This window comes from Thermobia domestica, unplaced genomic scaffold (genome assembly GCF_964235325.1).
Source record: "Thermobia domestica unplaced genomic scaffold, izTheDome1.hap1.1 HAP1_SCAFFOLD_191, whole genome shotgun sequence".
NCBI classification, from domain to species: domain Eukaryota; kingdom Metazoa; phylum Arthropoda; class Insecta; order Zygentoma; family Lepismatidae; genus Thermobia; species Thermobia domestica.
The window spans coordinates 161,025-179,524 of record NW_027655921.1 but is presented as its reverse complement, the minus strand read 5'-3'; the positions used below and the strand labels follow the sequence as shown (position 1 = coordinate 179,524).

The 18,500-nt window shown below is 35.5% G+C and overlaps 1 long non-coding RNA gene across 1 annotated transcript in view; it reads right to left on the bottom strand.

Annotated features, from left to right (window-relative positions):
• The window catches only part of LOC145676518 (uncharacterized), a 142,590-nt gene that overhangs the window by 87,752 nt on the left and 36,338 nt on the right, over window positions 1-18,500 (bottom strand). The window lies entirely within an intron of this gene.

Below are 18,500 nucleotides of genomic sequence, written 5' to 3'. Positions count from 1 at the left end.
TTGCGTTTCTATTTTTCTTCCTTTCATTGAGACATTCTCAATTATAATGATGAAACCAGTTTTTCGTTAAACATATGACTTAGTCTACAATTGCTCAATTGCAACATGAGCTTAATATTTACCTTGTTTGCTTATTAAAGTTTAGCACCTCTTTTCAGCACCGAGAGTGTATTAGATGCATACAGTTCTAGATGGAGTCCGAATCATTGTAGATAATTCGTTCAAATCGCAATTCTCTCACCGGGAATCGAACCCATGATCTCGTGCACCAAACGCACGTACGCTACACCAGCTTTAGAGGTTAATATGGTAATTAAAAGTCACGGTATAAAACACAACATGGAAATTGGTACAATACTTTTGCCAAAACAAATTGTTTCGCAGTTGCGTACGCAACCCAACTTACGTTTTCAATGATTGGACACGTTTGGTTTTAAATTCTTCCTGCTCCCTTGCCTTGTCTAAAGCAGTCTTCGTCAACTCATTTCTGCTTTGACTTAATATACTTTTCCGATTCAGAGAAAAATTTGTCTGAAGTGATCATTGAATCGAGGGTTACGATGTCTTCATCAGATTTACACACATTAAATGTAAAATGATTTTTGTCGCGTTCGAGAAGTTGTTTTCGAACAAAGTAGGTTTGTTCTTCCAAAGACGATAGTACCTGGACTTTTTGAATTGGATTTGAATTTTGCGTTCCGCTTCACTATTGAACTCTGAGCTACATGACGATTTCTTCACCTATAACAGAAATGATAATCCTGAACATTTTTCAAACGTTTTTTAAAAGTTAATCTGAAAAAGAAGTATTTTTCTTCTCAAACGTTTCTCTCACAATGACCTATTCAAGAATCTAGCACATTATTGTTCGTATTAAAGAAATATACATTCTGTAGCCACGTGCAAAAATGTTCCTTGGTAAACCTTCTTGAACGTGATTCGGCAAAATATACGTTTGCAAGACGGAACAATAATTCTTTCTTTCCAAAGTTCCCACTAAATTCCTGAAGAACAGAAGTGACTTACTACTTGCAGAAGCTATTGGTTAAATTGTGTAAGTGTGTATTGTAGAACTTACTGATTGCACCACAGTCTCCACATGTTTTGATACACGGAGAGATAAAGCTTGACTGTTATGCATTTCCAGCTGAAATCCACCCTGATCCGAGTAGAGATGTTTTGCTCCAATATTAGCGATGTTTTCATGCACCAGTTGAATTAAGTTTGTGATTGTTGCTTTGCCTTCTGTGCTTTGTTCCAGAGGCGCCATCGTGATTACCTTTATCACTCTTTGTGAAACAATATTGTGGGTACGTTTAAATGTCAATAACCACTTTCTAGATGCAGCGAACGTTGGGAGGTCATGTTACCGATTTGCTTATACAACCCAACGTTGGAGGTCAACGTCATGAACCTGGATATGTGCAGCAAAGAAAGTTTTGAAAGATTAAAGCTCAACACGAACCACCTCACACAGTTTGTCTCTGTACCTGCCAGTAACAATTTGTTTCTTCCAGCTGTATAGTAGATTGGGGTGAATAGGGCCACTTTCAAGAAAATTACCTTATACTGCTATAATTAGTGCTTTATTAAAGAACTTTTTGCAGAATTATAATATACCGTATCTCTACTATAAAGTTCACAAAAAATAATTTTCTTCAAAAATTTTATAATACTATAAAAATGTATATATGTACTCGCTTCGAATGGCCCTATTCATAATAACATATCTGGGTGAATAGGGCCGTTCGTAAGGTGAATAGGGCCACATGTATTAAGTGGATTGAAACCACATACAATTGTAAAGTCGTACTAAAACATAGAAATGAAATGAAATGAAATCTTTGAGTTTTACGTCCCACGGTTATGCCAGTTAGGCTAAAGGAGACGGTGATGATGAGTAATGAATGAAAATGGTGTACTAAAAAATAGAGTAGAATTCGTATACATAATATTTTAGAATAATAGAAGGTGTAAGTGGAGATTTACGTGCTCATAAATTCATATATTTATATTTGGGTGGAAACAAGTTTCTTTTCAATGTATTTTAAGAGAACACAACACAAATAAGTAGTCTCTAATACCTTCTTTTTGTATCACAATAATCACATTACAACTAAAAATTCTTGAACAGTCTGTTAATAATAAGACGAATGATCCCTTTTTTCTAATCAGCAAACAATCGTTAATTAACCCGTGTCTATAGGCCTAGCCTATCATATACGAAAAGAGTACACAAAAACAAAACTTCAGTTTACATTGCAAAAAACAGTAAACTTTTCATTTTTAACTTTTATTTCGTTCTGTTGCTGGATTGCTGAGACAACGTCCACAAGTAAACATTTTCTTTTGTTCTCCTTCAATACATCGCGTATGATACCACGCTTTGCATTTGTAGCAACATATCCAGTACCCAAAGGATGAAAACAAAGGGTAGTAGTAGGAAATGCTGCAAAACCAACACACAATCATTTCATTTTTATTTGTATTTTTTGTTACTTTATCTTCATCATATTTTTTTTCTTCCGTCAGGTCTTCTGAACTTACTACTGACGTTCTACGTTGCCGATCCCTTTTAAATAACCCTTTTCGAACAGATTCTGGATATGTTAGTAGCTCAGCATGCTGCTTAGGTCTAGATTTACTGGATATATTTTTAACCATCTTTTGGGGAAGTTGGTATTAAATCAGGAAAGAAATGCTTGCCTTCTTGGACATAGGCATACACTCAACTCTTTTTTTCACAGATGTAGTTGCTGACGTTTCTTACTCTGCAGACCTTGAGTTGTTAGCGTTAATTTATGCTTCCTTATTAGATATTTCAATTGTGCAACAGGATAAAAACTTGTACTTCTTCTTGTACGTCATCTGTGTTTAACGCCCATATTTTCCTATCTGAAATGAGAAAGAGAGACAAAAAATATCGAATTCTTATATCACCACTATGTATAAGACGATTGATAGGATGAATGGGTGGGGTGTGGTTGATGCATGCATTCGTACAAAATTAAAGTGGAAAAAAATCTTTGAGTTTTACTTCCCAAGGTTATGCAGGGTAGGCTAAAGGAGACAGTGATGATGAGAATGAATGAAATGATAGAATGAAAAAAGTGAGAGGAAACGGGAGAACCCCGATAAAATCCATCTACACGGTGTTTGTCCACCACTTGGCGCTAGTTGGTATCCAACCAAGGACCCCACACACCGGAGGTGAACGTTCTGCCATTGAGCCATCGCACCTTCCTAATCAAAAAGTATGGCCCTGTTCACCCTAACTAGATATGGTCCTATTCACCCTAATTGATAATATATAGAAAAATGGGTTGGCAACCCTGTTTAGGTTCTTCCACGATTATCATCCTAGTCATAATAACTTGAGTGAACCCTGTTGAAGATAAGAAAATCAAACTTCTGCACTTCCAACAAAACTACATAGCGTAACAAGAAAGAATACCTGACAGAAGTATTAAAAATACGCTATTTTTTCTTAATACTTGCATTCAATTGATGATGAAAGTTGCTCTGTAATACAATCAGCGTCCAGCATTCACTCAATCTAACTGCACAATGAACTTGTAGAGACTCACAGTGAAAACACGGCGTGGCATTCGCTTCGCTGCTTCTGTTCTATAAACAAGTAAGGTGAATAACGTAACGAGTGGCCTTATTCATCCGGTGGCCCTACTCCACCGAAACTACCCTACAATTGACTTCTCGACTTAACCCTCTTGTACTTTGTCATGACGTTGCTCGACGACATTACTTTACGTTTTCCACTCCTCCAGTAGTATACAGTCCTCCGTTTATATACCAAATTCACTGGTTTCTTCCCTTCACCACAGGTCCTGATATCTTCCATTCCGTTCTCAAGTTCATATTCTTGTTCGTAACATTCTTCAGAATCTTCAATAGTGTGTGACTTTGGACACCATCAATCCCATCAAAATGAACTGTGGTAATTTCTTCATATGTTGGTAAATGCCCTTTCATAACTGCAACTATTATGTCCTGGTCACGTCATAATATGATTGGCGAATTTAGTTTCTTCGCTTGTGATATGAGTTTCCCACAGATCCATCATATTGGCAAAATACACCGATACTAGTCCTGTATTACTAGCTACATTGATGTGCATATTACCAATATGTGCAATTGGCTCAATGTAACTAACTGTTTGTGTTGTAGCTCGGGTCCGAATTCATATTGAATGCAGGGACGTCCAAGTATATGTTTACTCTTGATTAGGAATCACTGATCAAAGGTACAACTTGAAAGATTGACGCAATTCATATGAATGTGAAGATAATAAACATCAATGTAACACCATATTTAATTTATTGTTTGAAGTGATCACTACTGTTTAATTTACAAGCGTTCATTTCTAATCAAGAGGAATGGATTTTCATGTTATGAACACTACTATTGTCAGATCTATTTTTATAATTGTATAAAGTAACTCTTGCGATATAATAATTATTGACACTTAATCAATTGCCAAGCAAAACACTTATACCATGACCAAATATCTTGTTCCACACATTCTTGATAACATGTATGTATATATTGACTTCTTCAGCCATGTCAAAAGTATACTTCTTCAAATATTCATATCCGATGTGATTAAGGTGGATCACCACCCGGAAGTTAATATATATTTTAGCTCATTTCCTTAATTACTGCGCAATGAAATTTTACATATTGTAAATATTGTACTGTAAAATAGAGTTATGTTTCAGCTACAATACAAGACACTGATTTATTTCATTGTGTCTTCCGATATCAAAAAAGATAGCAAATAAAAGAAAATATTTGATTCGTTTTACAATGAGCACACAAGATGGCACTTGCTGTTAGATCTTACTAGAAGTGCTCAATTTTATGAAATGTTTATTGGTATGTGTAAAGTATTTTAGAGTAATGATCTTATTAGGAAACAGATATATTGTTTAACCGTTTTTCGTGTTATGTTTCATGTTTTATTTAAATATTAATTTACATGTAAGGAAATAGATTTTGAGAAGAAACTTGTGCAGAATGCCATAATGCGTTGTTGCCAATTTTGAACGTTTACTGTGATAGTCGCACTTCGAGAAGCGGAACGTAGCTGTGAATTGCGGTAAGGGTCGAAAACTAATTTCTCCAGTAAGTATCCAAGCAGAATTTCATGGTTACTTCCTTTATTATCTGGCATCAGTAAACACTCGACACTATCTGGCAACAATGCACTATTCAAGCAATATTTAGCATAGCACCGAGAACACCTAGTGATCCATCTTAATGTAAGTGCTGTTCTTCCTTTCTCTCCACTCTATTGCCTCTACCTCTTCAACCCTACGGTTCCTGATATAACGAAATACAGGTCTCATTATTTTGACTCTAGTGTCCACTGTATATGTTACATTTAAATTGCACAAGAACTCCATTGTAGAATAAGGATATGGAATCAGTATTTTTTTAAAATGCAATAGTTCATGTTGTTTTTCAGCTTTAATTGGTGGATATCTTGGAGGAAAACTAACATTCTTGTCACCTTTAAGAATCATCAGTAATTTTGATCCAAACTTTGTAGAAACAACTTAGCTAAATAAGAGTCTATAAGATATATTCTATTGTAAAGTAACAATAGTGGTAAATGTCTACAGCACATCATGATGTTTAAAAGTTGCAAAGAAGTAGTCACGATGACGTTATGACTAATACGGTTTCGAACGATAATTAAGTACCCCCAACAAAAAAATTATGAAGTGCGTACTTCATTGCTCAATAAGCCGTTACATCACCCGGACGCGCATCAAACTTTCATGAAGCATCCAAAAAATGGATCAGAGTTGCTCCGCTTTAAAAGGTAGAAAAATACTGTCTTGAAAGGGTTGTCCATCGTCTCCGTTATAACTTGTAGAACGGTTCATTTAAATTATTGAGCCATTAAAATGCCGACTCCGTTGAACAAAAATCCATTTATCTATTTATTTATTTATTGTTGTCCTGACAACGACATTTCAAAATCCTATTATTTAAAACATATAAAACATATGAATATCTTTTTACACCGATATTATAATTAACATATTTCTTTTTCTTTTTCTTCTTCGAATTGCATAATCAGCCTAGTATATATTTTAAAATATCTTACGCCCTAATAAAATAAAGATTTACAGGTAGTAAAAATATACAAATATACAAAGTACTGTTGTATATTATGGCGCTCGACGGACTTTTCCTTTTTATTTATTTACTCAATAAAAAGAAAAAGAATTCTGGACCGTTAACCTTAGGTACTTCTTATGTGCCCCTCGTACATACAAAATATACCGTATCATAACACACATGCATTTTCTTATTTTTACATTAAAAACACTATTGTTAATTATATTTCATCATAATCGTTGATTACGAGGCACATAAAAAAATTACGTTCACTTAATTTAAGTCCGTTAAGGGCCACAAAAAGGTTAATTGTTAACAAATTTAAATCTTTGACTTTAAGCATAATAACTAAAGATGTATGTAATATTCATATAGTTGTTCTTTGAACGTAAAATGATCGGATATAAGATATAGTTAAACAAAATATAGATTAAGATTGAAATATGATAATAACCAGAACATAACATAATAATTAACGTCTTCTTAACATCATAAAAAAAATGCGAATAACAAACCAAAACATAATGATATTTCAAGTGAAATAAAGCAAAAATCAATTGAGTACGGTTTTCTCAGACGCCGTAACTTTAAGTTAAATGAAAAACGCATTCATTTAAGGTGCATTGAAAGTCGTAAACAGAAATACAGTATTGTGCATTATTTACTTCTACAGTTCTTCGTTTCTTACTGTGAGAATTTTCGCTATTTATGAGATTTCTACGAAGTCCCCATCGAACGAAATTAGATCTAACGCTTACATGCTTCTTAGGTGTAAGTAATCGTACTACACTAGGATAAGGTTGATTTACACAATCACTATTACTGTTACTACTAAGGTTAGGTTCGGTTATCTTACCGGTAAAATTAGGTTCGGTTCTCATTCGTTTTACTGGTGGCGAGATGTCGTGTCTGTACCTATTCTTTCTACAATATTCACGGTAATCTGTCCTACCATAGTTTCTATTCCCATTGTAATTAGGTCCGGTTACACTACCGTTACTCGTTAATTTACCATCATCTTGTACATTGCGATGACACTTTAATCTCACATGAATGTATCGAATTTGGTTTCGATTAAGGTTCGTTTGGTTCAGGTTATTACTGTATTGTATACACGACTCCAAAAGTGCATTACCACCTGCAATTCTCCTTTTCCTGCAATAGCAGGCAACCCAAAAACTCGGCGCTTCGGTTGGTTGCGAATTCGAAAGGCGTTGGACCAAACCTCAATTTTGTAACAAATATATCAATGTGGCAAACTGCAAATAAGAGAATAAAACAAATTGTTAAGAATGACAATTTTATTATCGTGACGGAATTGGGTGACATCAAAAGTTACAAAATGTTCTTACTTAAGCAGTTCAAACAAGATGAATGGCAAGAAACAGATATCAGAGAAAACCATTTCTCTCATTCGCCCCCAAAAAAGAATCTAAAAAAAATATATAATGCAAAGGTTTAATATAAAAGCCCAAATCAAAATTTAAAAAGTTGACACCCGAAAGGCAAGAACAACTGAAACGAAATGAGTGCAATTGTGCACAGATATTGCAGACGTAAAATGAAGGAATACGGGTTTCGTATTTTATTAAAAAAACTGTTGGGTGGGGCATGGGCCCCTCCAAACATTTGATCACGAAACATCAAAAGTGTTGGTAACAGTATGTCAGATGTGTGTAAAGAACATAAAGAATTGCAGCGAAAATTTAATTTGGACAATACGAAAAAACAAACGAATACGGGCTTTTTATGTTCTGCGAAAAAACATTTTAGGGGGCAAAATCCCCAACACAAAATTTTGAAATTTGACACGTGAAAGGTAAAAACAAGTGAACCAAAGTGAATTAAATTGTGCACAGATATTGTAGATGTAAAATGACAAAAAGCGGGTTCCGTATACTCCTGCAATAAAGGGTTGGGTAGGGCAAAGACCCTTCCAAACCTTTAATCACGAAATATCGAAAGTGCTAGTAACAGTATGTCAGATGTGTCTAAGGACATCAAGACTTGCAACAAAACTTTGTGTATGAACAATACGCAAAAAATAAACATATACTGTGTTTTACTTTCTGAAAAAAGACGTTTATTAGGGTCAAAAGCCCCTACCCAAAATTTTGAGTGTTGACGCCCTAAAGGCAGGAAGAAATGAACCAAAGTGAAGAAGTTGTGCTCAGATTGTATACATAAAATTAGGGAATACGGGTTTAGTATATTCCTGAAAAAAAAAAGGGTTGTTTGGTGCACCGACCCCTACAAACCTTTGATCACGAAATATCGAAAGTACTAGTAACAGCATGTCAGATGTGTGTAAAGGACATGAAGAATTGCAGCATAACTTTGTGTATGGACAAAACGTCAAATACAAACGCATAGTTATTTTATTTTCTGCGGAGAAACGCTTTTTAGGTTGCAAAAAAAAAAAACAGAAAATTTTGAAAGTTGATGCTGAATGCTAAGAGGAAGTGAACCAAAGTGAATGTAATTTTGCACAGACATTGTAGACGTGAAATGATTATACGGGTTTCGTATTTTCCTTCAGAAAACTGTTGGGTGGGGCACCGAACCATCCAAACCTTTGATCACGAAAAATCAAAAGTGCCATTAACAGTATTTCAGATGTGTGTTAAAGACATGAAGAATTTCAACATAACTTTTTGTATGGACAATACGCAAAAAATAAACATATACTGTTTATTATTTTCTGCGGAAAATCGGTTTAAGGGGGCAAAGTCCCCCACCAAAAATTTTGAAAGTTGACACTCGAAAGGCAAAAAGAATGAACCAAAGTAAATGAAGTTGTGCACAGATTTTGTAGACATGAAATGAGGGAATACGGGTTAAGTATATTCCTGGAAAAAGGGTTGTTTGGGGCACCGAACCTTTGATCACGAAATATCGAATGTGCTAGTAACAGTATGTCAGATGCGTGTAAAGGACATGAAGAATTGCAACATAACTTTGTGTATGGACAATACGCTAAAAATAAACGAATACTGTTGTTTTTATTTTCTGCGGAAAAACGGTTTTAGGGGGTTAAAGAGCCCACCCCAAAATTTTTAAAGTTGACTCCCGAAAGATAAGAAGAAGTGAACTAAAGTGAATGAAATTTTGCACAGATATTGCAGATATAAACCAAGGGAATACGACTTTCGTATATTCCTGTAAGAAACGGTTAGGTGGGGCACGGACCCCTCGAAACCTTTGATCATGAAATATCAAAAGTGCTAGTAACAGTATGTGAGATGTTTGTAAAGGACATGAAAAATTTGAACGAAACTTTTTGTATGAACAATAGGCAAAAAATAAACGAATACGCGTTTTTTAAATTTTCTGTGGATAAATGGTTTTAGGGGACAAAGGCTCCCACGCAAAAATTTGAAAGTTGACGCAAGAAAGGCAAGAAGAAATGGACCGAAATGAATGAATGATATGTGCACAAGTATTGCAGAGGTAAGATGAGGGAATATATGTTTCGTATTCTTCCTGAAACAAAAAACTGTTGAGTGGGCCGAGGCTTTGAGGGGCGAGAGGGGTGGACCAAAGCGAATGAAATTGTATGTAGATATTGGGTGTGTGAACTATGGCCCTTCGTGTTTCACATGTGTCGTGTCTCCATTCGATTTCTTTAAATTTTTCAGATCAACTACAAACACAAACAGTATAGCGTTTTTTATAGTATTTCAGGAGGCATTTTTAACCCTTATAATGTTTTGCGTATAAACAAAAATACGTGTCGATTTATTTGCAGTTTGCTCTTGATCTGCCAAATTTGAAGCAACGGATAGGAAAACTTGAGAAACACGAAAGGGCTTATTTCACATAGGGTGTATATAAAATCTACACACAATTTCATTTGCTTCGGTCCACTCCTTCCTGCGCTATTAAGGAAATAATTACTTTTTTTCGGATGGGGCTTAGGTCCCAAAAGTGATTTCCCGCAAAAATTAAAACGGTTCATTTATTGTTTTGGAATATACGAAGTTTCGTTGTAATTCGAAATATTCTTTAGGAAAGTCCGACATATGCTTATTTGCAATTTTGATATTTAGTAATCAACGGTTTGTAAGGTCCGTGCCTCACTCAACCGTTTTTTTCCAGGATAATACGAAACCTAATTATCTCATCTTACGTGTACAATATCTGTGCACAATGTAATTCAATTCGGTGCAGTTCTTCTTGCCTTTTGGGCCTCAAATTTAAAAATTTTGGGTTGGCTTTTGCCCCTTGAAAACCATTTTCCAGCAGAATAAGAAATCGTATTCGGTTTTTTTTTTTTTTTTTTTTTTTTTTTTTTTTTTGCGTATTGACCCTACTCAATGTGTTGTTCCAATTCCTCATGTTCTTCAAGCACTTGTGACATACTGTTATTAACACTTTTGATATTTTACGATCAAAGTTTTGGAGGGGTCTGTGAATCATCTAAACTGGTTTCTTTTTTTTTTTTCAGTACAATAAGAAACATGCATTCCCTAATTATATGTCTACAGTATCTATGCATAATTTCATTCACTTCAGTTCATATCCTCTGGCCATTCGGCCTCAATTTTCAAAATTTTGGGTGGGAGCTTTTGCCCCTAAAACCTTTTTTCCGCAGAAAATAGAAAACCCGTATTCGTATACTTTTTCCATATTGTCCCTACACAATGTGTTGTTCCAATTTTTCATGTCCTTCAAGCACTTCTGACACTGTTATTAGCACTTTTGATATTTCACGATCAAAGTTTTGGAGGGGGCTGTGTCCCACCTAAACGGTTTTCTTTTTTTCAAGAAAATAAATAACCCGTATTCCCTCATTTTATATCTACGATATCTGTGCACAATTTCATTGACTTCGGTTAACTTCCTCTGGCCTTTCGGGCCTCAATTAAAAAAATTTGGGTGGGGCTTTTTCCACCTAAAACCGTTTTTCCGCAGAATATAAAAAAACGTATTCCTTTATTTTTTGCGTATTGTTCTTACACAAAGTTTCGTTGCAATTCTTCATGTTCTTTACACACATCTGACATACTGTTATTAGCACTTTCAATATTTCGTGATGAAAGTTTTGGAGGGTTCCGTGCCCCACTTAACCGTTTTTTTTTTTTTTTAAGGAAAATACGAAGCTCGTATTCCCTAATTTTGTCTGCAATATGTGTGTAAAATTTCGTTTACTTCTGTTCAATTTCTTTGCTTTGCGGGCCGTCAACCTTCAAAATTTTACGTGGGGGCTTTTGCCCCCTAAAACTGTTTTTCCGTAGAAAATAGAGAACACGTATTCGTTTATTTCATGTGTAATATCTACCTGCCAAATTTTATCAAAATCGAAGTGTTACACATCGGAAGTGTTACTTGTTAGTAACCAATATTTCTTTAAAATTTTGGAGGCGCGGTGGCTCAGTGGTAGAGCGTTCACCTCCGGTGCTTGGGGTTCCATGTTCGATCCCAGCTCGCGCTGTGTGGACTTTGTGGTGGACAAACACCGTGCTCGTGTGTTTTCTCGGGGTTCTCCCGTTTCCTCTCACATTTTTCATTCCACCATTTCCCCCCTCATCTCAAATCATCACCGTCTCCTTTAGCCTAACCGCCATAAACGTGGGATGTAAAACTTAAAGATTTCGTTTGATTTTTTTCTTTAAAATTTTATGAACACACAGTGGGAATTAAAGATTATATAAGCGAAAAATTGAGATCTATTGCAAGTTTCGGCTCCTTTCAACATTGAAGGAAATGACGGCAAAGGTATTTAGATTCAAGGTAGACATGAAATTTGAAACAGATTTCACTATATTTGTCGTCATTTTAATGCACACTGTAAAGTTCTTAAATGCTAATTAAGTCAGGATTTTGCATCCAAATTAAGTTGCAACAGATTAATTGTTAGAAAATCCAAATTGGCAATGCGAATTTAAGATTAGTCGATACTTTAGATAACATGGAAAAAAGTTGAAGAGTGTAACCTAAGTGTGTGGCCAAGAAGGTTGCGAGGCGATTTAATAAATTGCATGTCTTCTACTCGCCAGAGTCCACCTCAACCGTTTCATTTTGTTTTAAAACAAAACACTTTTATCATGAGTTACATTAGCATACAGTACATGAGTGACAATTTATATTATGATAGAATATACTATGAATTTTAATAGATAAAGTGCAGATACTCGATAATTATTACGTAGTAAGATTTCAATAGATTCAGTGCTTGATCGTGCCGTGTGTGAACTTATGAAATTATTATCGCCCTTCCCTTGACGCTTTGGTATACACTGGATAAAATGGGTTTCAATCCTACTTTATTTACACTGGATAAAGTTGACAACTATGCTTTAGTCTCTACCTTGATCATCTCCTGGTTCGGCGGCTAGGTTTCCGAGATGAGACGAGACGTCTCTTGAAATGCCTCGTCTCGTCTCATGTCTCAAAAATGTAAACATAGTTTTTGAAAGTGTTTAAAAATTTATTAACTCGGAATAAATTATTACCTTCGAAAGTATACTAGCGTTTATTATTTCAAATGAGGACTATCCTAAAAACAAGAAATACCTAAAGTTTTTTTTAATGATTCTTACAAACAGCTTTCATTTCCATTTTCCAATCGATTCAAGTTTAAATATATTGTGATAGTGTTCCAGATTCAAGTAAAATGTTAAACCATGCATCGAGATCAGTGTTTCAGAAGATTTCATTCCGAGGGCTGGTGGTTATATGTATGTATAAAAATCCTTTATAGAAATACAAGTTCTCTTAATGCCAGTTTCATCAGTGACTAACCATTGTTTCATGAGTTTTCTCGTTCCGAACAAAAACACAAGCATGTCAGTCTTTTTCTGTCTGAGTTTAAAAGGATGCTGGTTTGACAATAAAATTTAATTTCTTTTTATTGTTTTATGATGTTATTCAAACCAAAGCCATTTTTGGAATCGGAAAGCCACATAGGTTGCATTTCTTAATAATTTATTTCATACACACTACAGATAGAACTACCCATAGCATTTTAATTACACAGCACATAGTTCTTTGACATAGATTGAAATCTTTGCTTATAGCAACATCCAGTATTACCAATGGGGATTTCCCTCATCCCCCTTGTAATTTGCACACCGTCAACAGATATAGAACATTGTTGAACATTTCTCGAACCAGTTCATCATACTCCTGGCCTTGTGACATGGTGCATTTTCTTGTTGAAAAATACCACTTCCGTTGGGAAACATGGTTGTCATGAAGGAGTGTACGTAGTCTGCAAGCAGTGTGCGATACGCCTTGGCCGTCATTGTGCCTTGCTCGAGCTCCACTAGACACATGGATGCTCACGTGAATGTTCCCCAGAGCATTATTATTATTATTATTATTATTATTATTATTATTATTATTATTATTATTATTATTATTAAAATCAAATATCACGACATTAATTATTACTTTTAATTAAGTGAATTGAGCTGAAAACTAAATCTTGATCTCGAAAGATTAACTAATAAGTTTATCCGTTCTGTACCTTTCTAAACTAATAAATGCTGGAATTGATTTTAAGGTTGTTTGTGAGGGAATACTTTCTTCAAAATAATATTAAAAATTATAGAAAGATTTTCGAGACATTCGAGTCGAGTCGAGATTTTTACGAACAGTCTCGACTCGACTCGTGTCTCGACTCGAAAATTAAAGTCGAGAAATACGTTTGTCTCGACACGTCTCGAATTTTACAAATTGTGTCTCGACTCGAATTCCAGTTGCGATTCGAGACATGTCGATTCGTGCGCATCCCTAAATATTCATATTTTAAATGTGCAATACTACCTCGCGAAAAATGACACCGAAGTAAATTTACCAAAGTCTACTTTCTTCTTGTTAGATTAGTGATTGTTGTTTAGGATAGATTATGCAAAGTCAGATATGGTTATGTATGTTTACAATTTCGTTTCTTTCTTTCAAAATGTATTCCTATCTATTCCCATTTATTATTAATAATTTATTTCTTGCATTTATTAATAACTATCTGAAAAACCCATTATTCGCATGGTGGCTGTATTTGGAAGTCAACGCCTGTAGTAGTATCACCGTTGATTTCAGCGAGTGCGAAAACTATGAATTCGACACTAATATCGGTCATTTTCTACTACATTTACATGTCCCTGTAAATGTCTCCTGAAACCCCTGGTTCGATTAAAAAAAAAGAACGCTTCATCTTGATCTGGGGCCTGGACCAAGGTACCCAAGATCAAAATTTGGTAACTCTCGGTCCTCTCGTCTGGTCTCCAGGCAGCACACAGATACATAAAGGGATGCGCACGAGACGAGTGGAGACAGGATTTTCCTGACCAAATTCGACTCAAGACACGGCTCTTCCAATAGTGAAATATAGATTTTTCGAGTCAAGACATCACTTTTACAGCACACTTTCGAGACCAGACAGCCACAAATCTTGTCTCGTTCGCATCCCTAGATACATACAAACAGACAAACAGACACATAAACAAACTTTTTATTTTATTTATATTAGATTAGGTATATTTCAAACAGTGTTTCTTCCAGAAGTGTTTTTAGGGGGCACTGCTCGCCCGGAGCTGTGAGAGTACCCCCGGAAGAGACCAAAATAATACGTCTATAATATAATAATAAATAGAATAATATCAACAGTGTCCCCCGGAATACCAAATGTGCCCCCCGGGAACTTAGTTTCTGAAAGAAACACTGATTTCAAACACAACAGATAGAACCAACGGCACTGACCTTCCAAACTGTATGTGGGAGCATATCAATGGCGGGGCGTGTTATATGTTTTCAGGGTAGTCTTTATTTTTTTTGATTGATTTCTTCCCAGTTAAAATCTTTTATGAACGCTGTCATAACGGGCTGTGCTGTGATAAAGTAAAATATACCGGTAATATAAGGATAAATTGGGGCTGTCCTAGCTCAGTCGGTAACACGGCTGACTTAAACGTAAAGAAACAGGTTTAAACCCGTGATCAAGTTTAATTACTGTAGTTGAGTTGAGTTGAGTTGAGTTTGAGTTTAACGTCCCGTTCAGCAGCGAGGCTATATGAGACGTGGACCTACTGATTAACGTGGAATCCGAACCACATGAGCTCCCTCCGGGAATCAAACCCGGGTCTCCCACGCCAAAGGCGCGTACGCTATCCGCTTAGCGACGGAGGAGCTCTTTAATTATTGTAATGCATATTCCTAACATATACAATCGTGATATTTAGTGTATATTTTCAACAACTTACATGATGCACAATGTGTGCAAGAAGGAGTGATATTATCAATACGTTACTAAAAGAAAATACTAATTCATACAAATTAAAATGAAAAAAAATAATCATAAAAGAAAATACTTTTAATGTTATTGCAGAAAGAAATTGCAAGGATTTTGTTGTGGACATAAATTATAAAGTGACTAACTTAGTGTGTTCCTTGATTGCCTTTGCACAAACAAACTTGAAACAAACAATTATGCTTTAGAGGTTAGAAATTTTAACTTCCATCTCGATGTTTTAATTGTTTATTTGTTGATTGTGGCAAGTGAGAAATATATATTTTATTATGTTTCGATGAACCTAAAAACCTTGCCTGCAGCGTCCAGAGAAGATTATTTGTCTGAGTGTTAGAGCCAGGGAGCACCCACGTGGTCGGCTCGCATGGACAGAACAACCCCTAGCATTTCTTACACAGCACATGGTTGTTCGGCACAGAACGTTGCTACTATACTAGCGAGTTCCAGCTAGTTAAGCCTTTTATTAACAGCCGGAGGCAGCATTCTGTTATATCGTTGTAGTGAGTCGCGTGTTAAAATACTCCTAGTATCAGCGTTTTCATTCTTCTATTGACCTTGAAGGACAAAACAAATGCCTTTCGAGGAATACAAGTTCCCTTTAATTCATGAAGTTGATATAGAAATGACCTTCCAACGTATGCTGTGTATAAATGCTGGAAGTCATTCTAAAACGAGCGGAACGAGAGAGCCATTTATCAAACGGCTCGACTCGAAACTCGACGTCAAAAACTGACTCGTCTCGGAACTGGATTCGAGAAAATTACCTTTGATTCGACTCAAAACTCGACTTGAATTCGAGTCGTGTTTTAGCTCGACTCGTGCCCATCCCAAGGCATTAGAAAAAATGGCAGCTTATTATTATTCTGCTAGACTAATTATATAATAATAACAATGTTGTTATGTAAAATTTAAAATACAGAATATAGAGAAGCGTAGGATATGCAAACTGATCTGAAAGAACTCCAATATTACATTCCATCAACAAACTATTTTCTAGTAGTACAGTAGGCCTGCTCATCAGAACACAGTTTATTCATATTAACCCCTTACTGTATATCGTTAATTATGGTATCCTTGTTTTCAGGGTGAGAATTACCGGGGGATGAGGGGGATTTGTCCCCCTCAATCACATTTTGTTCCCCCCAAGATATCAACTGAAGTTTCTCCACCGGAGATCCTCGCTTTTCCCCCCAAAACCATGCTTAGTATAACGCCAAATTTCACTGATTTTTGTCATTTCTTGTAAGTTTAATCTGCTAGCCGTATTTCAAAATGAGCGATGTAAACTGTTCAGTATTGGTCGTTCTAATTTCCCCACTATTTTCACCGTTGCTTAGTTTAACTATAATATTATGACTATAGTTTTTACTTGCAACGGTATCCTCATACCCTTCAGTTCGTCGTCGTTCGTGAATATTGAATGTACTAATTGCGCATAACAAAGTAGGATATGGATTTATAAATGCTCTTAGTGGTTGGCCAAGAAGTAAACAAATAGCTTCCTCCATCATACTCGGGCATGTCATATTCATTCTCTACATTTGTATCGATTACCATCTTGTTTTAATTTTTGTTATATTTCATTTTAGTTTGCAAGTTTGCATAATATTTGTAATATCTAATAAATAGAACAAGTGGATTTAATAGAACATAAGTGAATTATTATTGCTTGAGCATCACTGCCTTTTACAGTTTACGGAAATGAACTTTTGACACTGTATTCAAAATCTGCGTTCGGCCTATATATTCTCTCGTGGCTATATGTTAGTGTATATACTTACGATGCGTCCGTAGTGAGCAGACACGTTAGTGAAAGTGAGCAAGAGCATAAGATTTGTTTTAGCATTTGCTAATACGACTGATTCTCCGTGTCATTCATTATCTGTCTGCGTCTGTATAAGCATTTCAACTGGAGCGGGCCGTTTAAAGTTAACCCTTCACTTTCTATATTTCTTTTCGCTGTACAGTTTGCTGTCCACGCCAATAATCTTGTCTGGAAAACTTCAATGTAATATTTATACTTCATTTGATAGCATAGAACATAGTGAATCAACTCAGCTCTATCCTAACAGTAAAGTAATTATAAGTGCTGATTTCCTGAGCCCCATCATAGACTTGACTTAGGGATGCGCACGAGACAAGATTTGAGGCTGTCTCGTCTCGAAAATGTGCTGTAAAAGGAATATCTCGACTCGAAAAATGTATATTTCTCTATTGGAAAAGCTGTGTCTCGACTCGAATTTTGTCAGGAAAATTCTGTCACGACTCGTCTCGTGCGCATCTCTAACTTCACTTGATTTTGAGTTCAATTACAATTGTAATCATCTTTTTTCTTTTAACACAAGCAAAGCACGAAGTTTCGAACACGGGTCATCTGGGTGGTAGTTCTGTACGGATCCAATGAACTACGGAATAACGTAGTAGAAACTCCCTACTCTGTAAATATATATTGCTAATATTCGTAAGTTTCAAGCTTGCAAAAGAACGTAGCTGTTTTGTCTTTCTATTAAGGTTTATGATATTTCTATCGTATCTTGTCTGAGTTGCAAAACGAAAGATAATGCATTTATCGATTTATGGTTAGGGATTGGTCCTTTAAAACATTTAATTATTTCGAGAGGTGATAGAAAGATACTATCCCTCGAAAAACATGCATTTTCTTTTGTGACAGATGAGAATACTACTTCAAGTTTGACTATTGAATTCATATAGTTTGGAAATCTCCGTTTCACACTGTGAAACGATACTCATTTCTTTTAGTTTGGTATTGGTACTGGTAACTCGTCTAATATATGCAACAAGTTGACACTCTTAGTCATAGATTAGAAACTTGTAGCAATACACGTTGAAACCGTACTTGGCCAACTTCAGCTACTTCTGGTTTGAATAGGAATTGGTGGAAAATATTCTTGTGATGCTGAATTCTTGGAGGAAGACTTTCCTACGACCCTGAATTGATTTTAAAAGAGCCGTATCTTGATATCTTCTATTGTTTTGATTCCTGGAAACAAGAATTGAAATAGGAAATAATAGTTAATTTGAAACACTTCCTGTTGATCGTAAAAAAAAAGCCGTATCCTGGTATCTCCTATTGTTTTGATCT